This window comes from Ischnura elegans (genome assembly GCF_921293095.1).
Source record: "Ischnura elegans chromosome 13 unlocalized genomic scaffold, ioIscEleg1.1 SUPER_13_unloc_1, whole genome shotgun sequence".
In the NCBI taxonomy this organism is placed as follows: domain Eukaryota; kingdom Metazoa; phylum Arthropoda; class Insecta; order Odonata; family Coenagrionidae; genus Ischnura; species Ischnura elegans.
The window spans coordinates 1,541,994-1,554,587 of NW_025791657.1; positions in this window are offsets into that span (position 1 = coordinate 1,541,994).

Here is a 12,594-nt window from a genome sequence, read left to right on the forward strand (position 1 = left end):
GTGAATATGTTATAATAATAATCATTTTTCTTCATGCAAAGTCTGCACGGGGTGCCCTCGGAATTCCTGTCTAAAGACTCTGAGTAATTCCTAGTGGTAGCACTCATGGTTTCACAGCAATAACTAATTCAGTCTCTAAACCACTTCACTCCTCAAGAAAAGCATCCACACAGCTCTCAGTGATTACTAAATTCCTAATAAATTACGATAATTTCCGTGAAGTACACCAATGCAAAAACATCAGACTTATTAAGATAAAGGGAGTGTTAAGCTCACATTTAAATATGACCTCAAAAAGAAATCACATTGCAGCAGAGTAATCAGCAAATACTTCAACAAATTCCATGTCTATTGACGTTCTACAATATAATAGACCAGGGTAGAAAGGTTTAGTTCAGATACCAGACTTTAGTTGCGTTTTTGACCACTAAAGGATAACGTACGCAATAGGCCTAAAATCGATAAATGAGGTATTTGCAACGATGGGTGATACGTTATTGAGCTCCATTGCATTATTTAAAACATGAATGCTTTGACAATTTTTATCATTCAACGTTCAAGATATTTTGTATCCTTTTTCATATTTATAGACCGTAAATTAACTGTGACCCGTGTGGAAGCTGAAGTCGGGCTTAAATTCAGTTTCTGGCCTAATCATTGAATAATAATCAAACATAACTTATAATTCTACCATAAATTGAAAGAAAATTGACGAATATGAATTAAATGTCCCTTTATTTTTTCAAATGGAAAGAAATTTGTCTTGAAACGCGGATGTTTGGCCTGTTCTATAGGTGTTCTGTTTGCGGATAAAATGGCAACTAAATATCATCGAATCTATGCTGAGGCTTGATTGCATGGTCTTGTATTAACAAGTAAACGTTGCGGAATAAAAATTGTCGTGCATGTTGTCTTCATGGGATTTATAATCGTGTCATATATTGTTGAAAATATTCTCAGTCCATGTTATCGAGTAGTGATATGTCTCTCGGGCGATTGTTGTTGGCGTCGTTGGTGCTTTCGTTGAGCATTATTAAGCATTATCATTTTCAAACACCAATGTAGTGAATGTAGTTTCCTTGTGAGATTTTGTGATCTTTGTTAGTGAGTAGATGATGTCTTTGACGATAGACTGATTTAAAAAGTGAATGAGATATTGAAGTGAAAACATGAGTCGCACCAGTGGGATTTTCACGGAATCTTCAGGAAGGAATTGCAGACTTTGTAGGAAGAATCATGATTATTATTATAACATATTCACTTCGAATGTAGCATACAATATAGCTGTAAATGATGCTATACATGATTTAGTCGGCTTACATGTGAGTGGCATATCAAATGCAATCGATCTTCTTTTGTGCTTGTATCATTTTGTTTTTTTCCAAGATAATAACGACTTCTGTTGACGCATATTTTGTTTATTAATATCTCAGATTGCTGTGGGAGATGGCCTGCCCACTACCATTTGTCCACTGTGTTTGAAGAAACTTACGGAATTCAGTGTCTTCAAAAAGATTTGTTTAGAATCAGACGCAGTTCTTAGAAAAAGTTTGCCGTGTAATTGTTGCAGGGTGAGTACTTTTCCTTTTTTCTTATTTGATGACTGGCGTAGTATATGTATGGCAGAGTGAAAGGTGACACTCTTCGGTTTTTGTTGACAGCAGTAGGAATCTAGAAAGATAAATTTTGCGGACTGAAATACGTATGGTATGAAGTTTTGAGGATAAACTCTATATTGTAATCGATTAACTTCTTGGTGACACAAATGGGGAAATATAATGTTGTAGAACTACCGGTGGCGAAGAAATCGAACACTAACTAAAAAGGTACTTCGATTAACGGTCAAAAGATAATTTAGCATACATTTTGTTAATCTACAATAAAAGGGTACATGAAAGGCCCTCGTCCATGGTAAACGGAAAAGTGTAATAAGTCCAACATCCCATAAACGGTTTTTCCCTATTTGTGAACCCTTGGCAAGATGCTATTTATGTTGCAGTTGGTTTTTCAGTGTCAAAGAATTAAGACATGTTGTCTTCTGGCAAAACTTAGTGTTTACTAGACAATAATATTCAGGAAGAATCTGATTTAAATTCACCATTTATCAATGTAGAAAGGTAATCCACACACTTGGCTCTGGGTCATTCCATTTCAAATCAACCAGGCCATGACACCCACCGACTCGGAATTTCTTGAAACTTGCCATGGTCATACATTCAATATTCACTGCATAAATGACTTCATGCAGTGAATATTTAATGATAATCGTGGGATCATTATGGGCCACTTAGCTTTAGGAAAAAATCATGCCTTTTCATCTCATAGGAATGGAGTTATGGATGAAATTAAAAATTACCATGTGTTGCACGTTGCGTCACTTAATGGGTCACTCCCAAATTTCAATTGCTCATATTTCATTAACAGTTGACAATTGGAGGCAAAAATTGTACACAATTTCTAATTATACCAGGATATATGACCATGGAAAGTTTCAGGAAAATCTGAGTCGTTGGGTGTCATTTGGCCAAAATATTGGTTTATTCCCAAGTAACATTGACCGTTGGGCCTCGGTTGGGGAACCGTAGTCACGGTTGGCTCATTGTGGGTGGATATGCCTACCAAATTCCACTGTTGGCCCAACGCAGATATTGTTCGTCGGCCCAACGAAACGGTTTATGCTGATGGCCCAACGAAAATCCCCAACGATGGCCCTACGAAATGGATTATCATTGGGCCACCGTTGGGACATCATGACATTATAGTACGATTGCATACGTTGCAGGATACGGTTCACATGGTTCCCTAGCAACCTAACAACCAAAACTTGTTTGGTTGTTAGGGATTGCTTTTATATGTTAATCATTCACTGTCTTTGTGATAGCAGTTTAATAAAATAAGTCGAGTGCTTCTAACAAAAATAAGTCATTGACCTCATTTGGTAAGTCTTACAAAACTGGCATTCCTAAAATCATGTTACCTTAAACAGATAGTTTTGTGGAATTTTAAACTTTTCATCATTAATTTAGATATATCGATATGTATATTTTTTTCAGATTGTGGCATATGAAAACAGTGTTTCAATGGACAAAGTGAGTGATTTAGACCTCTCTGAAGAGAATGAGATTGAATTTATATGAGTAAGCCTAAATAACATCTGCACAGTTGTTATTTTATGGAAAATACATCAACTATTATACTCAATCAGTGTTTCTGTGACTCCTATTAATTTCCCTAAATCCTGCACTTATTGTTAGCCATATTCTACATATCCTTTACTCCAAAATGGCATCAAATTCCATTTTGCTTTGTTTATTTCTTTCATTATCTATCCAAATCTGCATGTAGAGGTCATTCTCTCTGGTATCTTAAATAAACATTGCTCATATGCATTTGATTTATCAAATTTTACTTTCCTTCCCATATAATTTCTTGAAGTACCTATCCCCAGTCGAACTTGAATTTTATTTCATTTGCTTCTTTAATTTTCCAGGTAAAATAATATTCCATATTGCGATTCCTGTATCTTTCATTGCGTAGTGATTGCCAAAGTCGTATTCAATTATCAGTCCATCATTCTAGGCTATCGTTGGTTTCATTGATTTTAGTTTCTTTTAGCATGTGAGGACGTTAACCCTATACAGAACCCATGCCCTGAAAGACCTCTATGGTATATCGCCTTGTCTGGCCAGTCAGGTGACCTTTGCAGAGCTTGAGTGTCCTTTTTGATGTACACCAATGATAGACATCTACATTTGGTTCGTGGGAAATCATTAGGTTTGCTGTATACCAGATATAGGCATCTACATTTGGATTGAATTAGGTATAACGCTAACTTTGTACTCTCAGTAGGGATGTATATCTTATGTAGCTTTTTATAGAAGTTTGCGCAAGTGTTTTAAGCATGTTGATATGATATTTATAATAAATATTTTCATCAGAAAATTTCTTATTAATAACATTTTGTAACTGATAGTTGTAAGAAATTTTCTTATAGAAAAATTTTATAAGAAATTTTCTTATATAAAAACAAATTATTGGACATATTTCTCATAAGAAATATGTCCAATTTCTGATAAGAAATTTTCTTATAAGAATTTTCCAATAGGGGGGGGGTTTTAGGCGCAAGTAATACTTAGGAGTGTGGGAGTATTGCATACCCGCCAGGGAAAGCAGGAGTTGCGGGGTCGTCCTCCAGGAAAGTTTTAAGAATAATGGTTCAAAATGGCGAGTTTTACGGCTTTCTGGGGGATATTTGATTAATCCTAACACTATGCTATAAGTAATATAGCATTGTGTTAGGATTAATTAATTTATAACTGATCCAATTAAGTAAAATGGACTGAACTTAAAAATTTCGTTACCGAAGACCAGAGAATAGGAATTGTGAAGGCAATTGAATCAAATAACTCAGGGGTGTACATCTTGCAGCGTGACAAGGAGGATTTCTTTGAATTACCTCTTAGAAGTGGTACCATTGGTATATTTGTAGTAAAAAAATTAGTACCTGGATGCAAATTGCAGTCCACCCAGATTTTATCTAAGTGTGTTTTGTTGCCCTACAAAGAAGATGGACAGTTTTAATGTGTGCCATATTGTAATATGGAAGGGTGCTGTTGAAATTTTCCTGATTTTGTCCTAATTTGTGAAAATAAAAGTTGGGGACCTTCTGAACTGATATTGATTTTTTGTTTTCCACTTTTAACCACTGTAACCTTACTTTGTCCAATAGCATTGATTGTTTATGTATTTAATTTCATTTTGATTTATCGGGAGTTAAAGGTAAAGATTCTATCTACCGGTATATCGTATCAAGTGAGAAAGTAAATTAATTTAACTTTCATTCTATAAAAATGAGAAATGCCAGTAAAATATAGCTTTTGTTGGGAAACGGATGGCAGAATGTAAAAGGGCCAGCGGTATATCGTTGGAGATTTGTTGGCCTTGGGTTGGGAATACGAAGACCCGACTGTAATGCTCTGTTGGCCCATCGTTGGGGAATCGTTGGTTGGGATACGGTTGGCGAGGTGGCCAAATCATACCATGGGCCAACCGCTGTGTCCCACCATCTGCCAACAGAGGGCCAACCAAAAATGTTACTTGGGTTTGACATGGAATAACTCCTCAACCATACTCCTTTTTTTTAAGACCAAAGAATTCTCTGGCCATATGCTGCTAAATAATAAAATGTGAGAGAACTTGAGAATAGTTTGATCGGTTGTTAAATATAGTCCCGAGTGCATGCAAACATATTATATTTCTTTTTGCTGACCTCTCCTTTAGGTTTACTTATGACTTCATGAGGCTATAAGGTTATGTACTACTAAAACCATCTTAGCAAAATATGAGAAATTGGTTGTTTATTTTCAAGTCATCTTATATGAATAGATGGTGGGTACAATGAAGGTGTAGCAATTTACTACACTGAATAATACTTTCGTACACTAAATGACGAACTTCTGTCGTCTCTATTATGAAGCGATTATTCTTACTTCGTAGTACAGACTCAACTGACTGAATCATTGTTGGCCGAGATCTCTTGTTTATATATTACGGCGAATGGGGAACGCCGCTTTGGGAGTTCCTGGAATATTCCCGATTTTCTCTACTGCATGTTGTGGCAGATATATTGCGCCACGAAGGCAAGATTGACAAAGTATAAGGAATTAATTTTAGTGCGAAAAAATTATCCATGAAAATATTTTCATCAAAAATGTTAAATTATTTTATTTTTATTTTATTCTCAAACCACCGGATACAGCTCTTAGTGGCCATTTTACACCGGGGTGTTCAAGAAAATGTAACAAGTAAACGTACACAAACGACCATGCCCTGGACCGGGAAACCTACCCAGGCGGGACTCGAACCCGCGACCTCTTGTTTGGCAGGCGAGAACGTTACCCCGCCACCACCGAGGCTGGCTAGAAAGAAATCAAGAATTAGAAAGAAATCAGGAATTTTGATGTGATATATCTTTTCTGTAGCTGTTACGTTAATTTGTAAATACTATTTACTAATATTTGAATATAAATTTAATATTTACATCAATTTTGATCAACTAGATCACAAAATATGCGGCTAAAATCATTCCTGTTCGTGCCTTTTATAAAATTATTTGTTTCTTTAAATAATTTTATAGATGAACACTATTCTGTTTTTTAAATTCATTATATCTTTTGTAATTATTCTATTATTATTGTGGTTAAAAGCTTATATTATATACTATATTATATTGTGGTTTAAGTTTAAATATGACCTTAGTATTACTAAGTTACCTGTACCTTGGTTGTTACCATTGTTGAGAAATACATGTTTTAGGTACCGAGATGCTTATCCTACATTATAATGAATTTGGCCTTCAAAATCTTGGCTAAGGAAATGGTGCGCAGAAGGTTACCCAGTAATTACACTGGGTCAAATACTTCAACTCAATCTCGGCTCAATTTTCTATGTACCAGTTGCCCAGGTGCCCTGATGACAATGGACAACTTGTTCATCGAACATTTTGGCTGATTGTTAGATGGAGTTGGAGAACCTGACCCAGTGGAATTCCCAAGTGATGTTACACGATACTTTACACAGGAAAAACCTGTGATAATTCTTTATGTGCTATGCTTGCCTGGCAAGTTTATTGCATTCTTAATTTTTTTGTGGCTACCAATTTGAATGAGGTGTACAGAACAGAACAAATAATAATCAGATGGTACAATGTCTGGGGAATTTGGCTGGTGCATTCAGCCTTTGTTTTACTGTGATTCCATATAGGTTTTAATGTTCTAGGTTTTGTAACATTAGGTCAAGCATTTTATGCTGTGGAATCACTGTAGAATCATTGGGAATCTAAGTTCCTTGCTTAATATTAAATTCCCAACGCATGCAATCGCCAGGAAATGGCTTGGTGGTTAACTCCAACTACAAAGAAAACTCTTCTTGAGTTTGGCATTGATATTCCTCAGGCAATGTCTCCTATTCTGTTTCTTTGAAGGTATTTGGTCTTCCTTCACATGGACAGTTGTCGTCATTGAAATGACCGTCGTTGAAGCAGTGATACCAATCATGTCACATTGTCTCTCTTAGATCAGCATCTTGGCTAAATTAATAGCGTTCCTGATGCACTTTATCACATTTTATTTTAATGACGGAAGGAAATCAACTGCTCATGCAAATGATGGTTAATTGGCTCAAACCCAGAAATTTTCTCACAACACTAAGTATCCATTGCCAAGACAAATTTATCATGGTCGTCGAGCAGCTTGTTTACCAAATGTCTAGGCTTGAGTAATGATGCTACTAGCATTTAAAAATTGACCATCTGTCAGTGCTATATCCATCTATTAACTAATAGCAGGAACTTTGTTTAGAGCGTATTACATAGTTGTTGCATGATTGTTTTTGCAAGTTTATGGATAATAATATCAGGGTTTATTTAAAAAAAGTTTCATGAAATAATTTTGTAAGAGAAGATGATTTTGAGTTTTTTTTCTTTTACATGACCTAGTATTTCGACGAGTGTTCTCTTCCAGAGTTAGTACTTGAATGTTAGCAGAAGGTCTAGAAAATAATAAATACATTGAAAATATGTTCAACATGTTTTTTCCTCTACTTTTCTTTCGAGAAAAGAATAAATAGTGATTTTGGCCTTTTAAAAGGCACTTATACGACAATTATGATTTCAGAAGAAATAATCAGAAGCGTAAGAATCAGAAACTTGGTCATTTCATTTTCTGAACTGCAAAAGTTTTTAATCCTCATTCTCTACTTTGATTTCATGTAATTTGAAAAAAAAACTGAAAATGATACCGCTGAATGATCCCTATTCTCTATCGTATAATTTGCAGTGAAGGGCCAGCTACTTTGGTCCCAAATAAATTTAAAAAAGGCACTGCAGTAACTCAGAATATTAGGGATCTACCTGCGAGAATTTGTTTCATTCGGAAAGATAGATTTTCAGTGATTGATTAACAGGCATGCAGACACCACTCTATTTTTATATGAAAGCATGGACAGTATGTTGAACATCCTTCTTCATATTGCTTTAGAGCATCCCATGCATGCATTTTTAAGGAGATAATTGATTTTTCTATTACTTTTTCTGCAGAGTTTTGAAGAACAAGGGGTAGGTGATGACAGTTCGGGGCCTTCTGTGGAGACTAAGGGCTGCACTCAAGATGTGATTGAAAACAATTCACAGCTCACTTGCTCATCCCAAACCACTGAAATATACCTTCCTGTGCCAGACTTGGTACTGCCCAGGGACAATGAGTTGGTAAGTTATGTTCTAGTACACAGTGAAACCTGATTTGAACCACCTTCAGTTATACAAATTTCTCAGTTGCAATAAGAAAGAGAGTATGCCTGTTATAAAAATGAGTATATTTATGGAAGTTACTCACAGTAATGCCATTGTCAGTTGAGGTCTTTTCCAGTTGTAATGTATGAGGCAGAAAGCTGAACTAATATTTTTCTGTCAATATCACTTGTACAACACTGGAAATCCTCGGATAGAGTATCTGATGGAGTATACTTGTTGATAACTATGTGAAATGTCTGCTTAAGCCATTTGTCTTAGCTATAACTGGGCTTTGTCTCATTATTGCCCTGTCTTTGTTTTAAGCCACCTTCCTCCTTCATTTCAACGAAGGATCCAGCTCTAACTCTTGTGGCACCTCTTTATAAGACTGAGTAACAAAAAATGAAGGCAATTCAATGTACAGTGGAACCTCGATCTATCGTTCCAGCTGTTTTACCTCTGCTCTAAGTGACCAAAACTCTCATTCAAACCGCATGCCCTTGGTGATATAACGTTTAGATGAACGTTGATATTCTGGAGTTTGATCTGTGAGTGGCAAGAATCTCATGACTACATTGGCCAGCTGAAGTGGTTTCAAGCAAAAGAGGATTTTTTATTATCGAATTAGGTTCTTATTGTTTTCCTTTTATTGAGTGAAGCCCATTATTCTCTCCTAGTTTCATGTGAAAGACGAGGACGAAGGGAATTATCCTGTGCTGTACACATCAGATCCAACAGGAATTTCAACTGATGTGTCAGATCCATTAGCCACTGATGAATTGGTGAGTTTACTTGTGCCTTGTACAGTTCTATTTTTCTACTGCACAATATCATTCCTTTGTGGAATATTCCCAACACCTCTCAGCAGAAACGGAAACCATTCTCCCTCACCTGATCAATAATGACTAACTACAGAATAATTTCACGAGTGAGTCATTTAAATTTAGTTATTCGTAATAATGAACGGTTTTTTTGCTAAAGTGACACTTCAAATTTGTTTACTAAGCAAGTGAGCACACTGTCTTCACATTGGTGAGCAGTTATTGTCCTTTTGATAACATAACACAGTTTTCACTTCTGTTCATGACAGAGTAGATGCGTGATTAGGAATTGAGAGTTAAGCGGAGTACTGTTGAGTTTGGAACAGTTAAATAGCATGACCATGACATCATGATGCAGCTGCTAGCACGGTCTAACAACGTAGCTTGTTCCTTATGAGAGATTGATATTCACAGGAATCAGATCAGATTTGGATATTTTGATGAAAGTGAACAGGAGTTCAAAAAACAAGGACTAGGGATTTGTCCTTCTTTACCACTTTTGTATGGGGTGTTGTACGTTTTGCAATTCAAATGGATTACCAAAAGACATCAAAATTTAGTGACATGAACTAATTTTTATATACCTTTACTCAATTTTCTGCTACTGTTGTTCATAGTCTTGAGCCCCTTCCACTATTAATTTAATATTTTGCTTATTGTTAGATATTCATTAGACATTTTTGGACACACTCATCTTATCTTTCATTCCTGGCATAAGGCAGGAATACCCATCATTTTGGTAAAATGACTGAACTGAGTCCACAGTAGTTTGTTCTATGTTTTTGCCCCTCCTTGGATCTGGTATAGCATTCCATATTCACTAACATTAAATCAGGTGGCTACTTTTTTCATTCTCCACAAAGTGGTAGCTAGTGTAAGTATCTGAATTATCTCTCGCCGACTGCCTGCTGTCACCAGTTTTTCTTTTAGTAACCCCACAAGCACATCCATATCACTTGCTTTATCAACGACTTTTGAATCATGCTCTGGAAGGAAGTCTTTATCCAATAGTTTGCTAGCCTTTTTGTTCAGAGTAGAAGTTGCAACTTTCTGTTACCTTTAATGAGACATTGATTTGCTGTGAGATACAACTGCATGGAGTTTCAAAGGAGACACATCCATTTCCTTGAACGATGAATTTATTTCCTCCAATACTTTTCTTTCAATCAACCTTTGTCGAAATCTACAATACTCTCATCACTGCCAGCAATTGGGATTAGCTCTTAAATGCCACAGTTTTCTTCAATATATATGGTGTATGTATTTATCCACTTTTTCTCTACATGAATCACGTATCTTTTGTCCCAGAATTTCTTTTAACAGTTTCTAGTATGCTGTTTATCGTGAATGAAAATGCTGGTGTTACTGTTTGTAGTGATTTACTCTTTTTTTTCTATGACATTTAAATGGATCACAGCAAATTATTTGATACTTTTTATATTTTTCTAAGAAGTAGGTTTTTTGGTGCTCACAATTACTCAAAAGAAGTCCAGAACTTATTCCATGCCAGTGTTCAATCATTTCTCTTTCCAGCATACTTAATTCTTCAAATTTTAGGAGATTCACTTAGTGTAGCTAGTATATGACACTCTGTACCACAAATTGTAAGTTCTCCTTAACTACAGTTACCAGGCTCTTGATACTGGGCCATTATAAAGACATCAGTCTGAATGATAAATCAATATATGAGAGTGAAAAATTATTGTTAACTGAGATAGAAAAAACAAATTTTGTCAAAATATTTTCCATAAGGCTTACATACCTGGTTTCTAGAGATGGACACAAATATTAACTACAGAACTTGTTGGAAAAAAAACTTGATGATCACAATGCCAAAGTTGGAGGGCAACTGGGGAAGACAAAGGGCAAACAATAGCTGCATCCTGAGAGAAAAACTACATTGTACGAATGGTGAATGTGGCAGGGCTTACTCAGCTCATTTTTGCTTTCTGTTCAATGAACCCTGTTCAGGTCTAAAATATGTTCTTACATTGTTGCCATATTCCAATGTAATCTGATCTTTTTCTCAGCTCCGCTATGAAGTTAAAAAGTATCATTTCTTCAAAGAAGATACAGCAACAAGTTAATGTCTAATCCTCATTAAAAGCTTGTCAAGGTTAGACAATGTATCTTCTCACATTATGCTTATAAGTTGCACAACAATCATAAAGTAAAACATATTCGTGAAGTTTTTGTCAATACAAAATGGAGAAAGTTAACTTGTACTGACATGTATCCAGTATTTTGATGTGTTCTATAAAGCAACGATAAAGTTATCCCCAGCAATGATGGGTGCTATGAATTCCTTAAAACATCCTGTTTCAAAAGTATATTTTTCTTATTGGGAGAAAAACAACCTGCACATAAAAAATGGTTTAATGTTGGAACTTATTATGTACAAGATTCATGTCATAAATATTTCCTTAGATAAAGAAAACAGTTAACACAAACATTTCATCACACCTGAAGTAGAACCCAACACTGACTGCCAGAGTCGTGAAAATGGATTTATTTTAAATAATTTTTTTAACAACAAAACAAGCATAAAGCCATGAATTTCATTTTTATAGGTGGTGGGTCATACATTAAGGAATATTAGAAAAATAATATAGCTCTATTCAAATATTGCCTCAAGTCAAACTAGAACCGTATTTTTTCGGCAAAATTTTCTAAAATCTTATGAAACATGAGTTTAGAGAATTTCCTTTATCCCTTAGGATATTTTCAATTGGTTTTTGGAATCCTCATGACTTCTATAGTAAACCTGTAAATGTTCATAGTGAATCAGATGAAAAATATGGCTGAGACAAATTATTTTCCTGTGTAGGTACTATCATTTGCAAAAGTCGTGCTACAAATCGAGCAAATTGAAAAGTAGAATATTAGTCACATTAGCTTCCTTAATGTTGACAAACAAACATTTATCACACTATGGCGGAACAAAACCATGGCTTTGGACTTACTTATCAATGCTACTTTTAGTCTACAGTTGTTAGGGCATATGCTGCAAGGTCATTATTGTCTAGATCTTTTATTTAATCATCCAAATATCATAGTGTTGTCTTTCTCCTCTACCAAGTCCTCTTGTGCCATTGTTATGACTGCATGGTTGGTTCATTGGCTCTAGAGTATATTGTGTCTCTCACAGTATGCAGTTTTTATCCTATTCCATGCAGAATATCACTTTACATTTAGGTTTCTTCATTCTTAGGATATTTTTCAATTAGTTTTTGGAATCCTCATGACTTCTATAGTAAACCTGTAAATTTTCATAGGTAATCTGATGAAAAATCTGGCTGAGACAAATTATTTCCCTCTGGAGGTACAAGTGCCTCTGGAGACCGCATTCATTGAAAAACTGCAGTTTCACCCAAACTTCAAATAGTCCCAAAAGAACTATAAAAGATAGACTAGAAATATTTTACACTGTTTTATTCCTACATGGAAGGGTGAAAATTTTCAAGTGTCATCAAAATACGAGTCGTT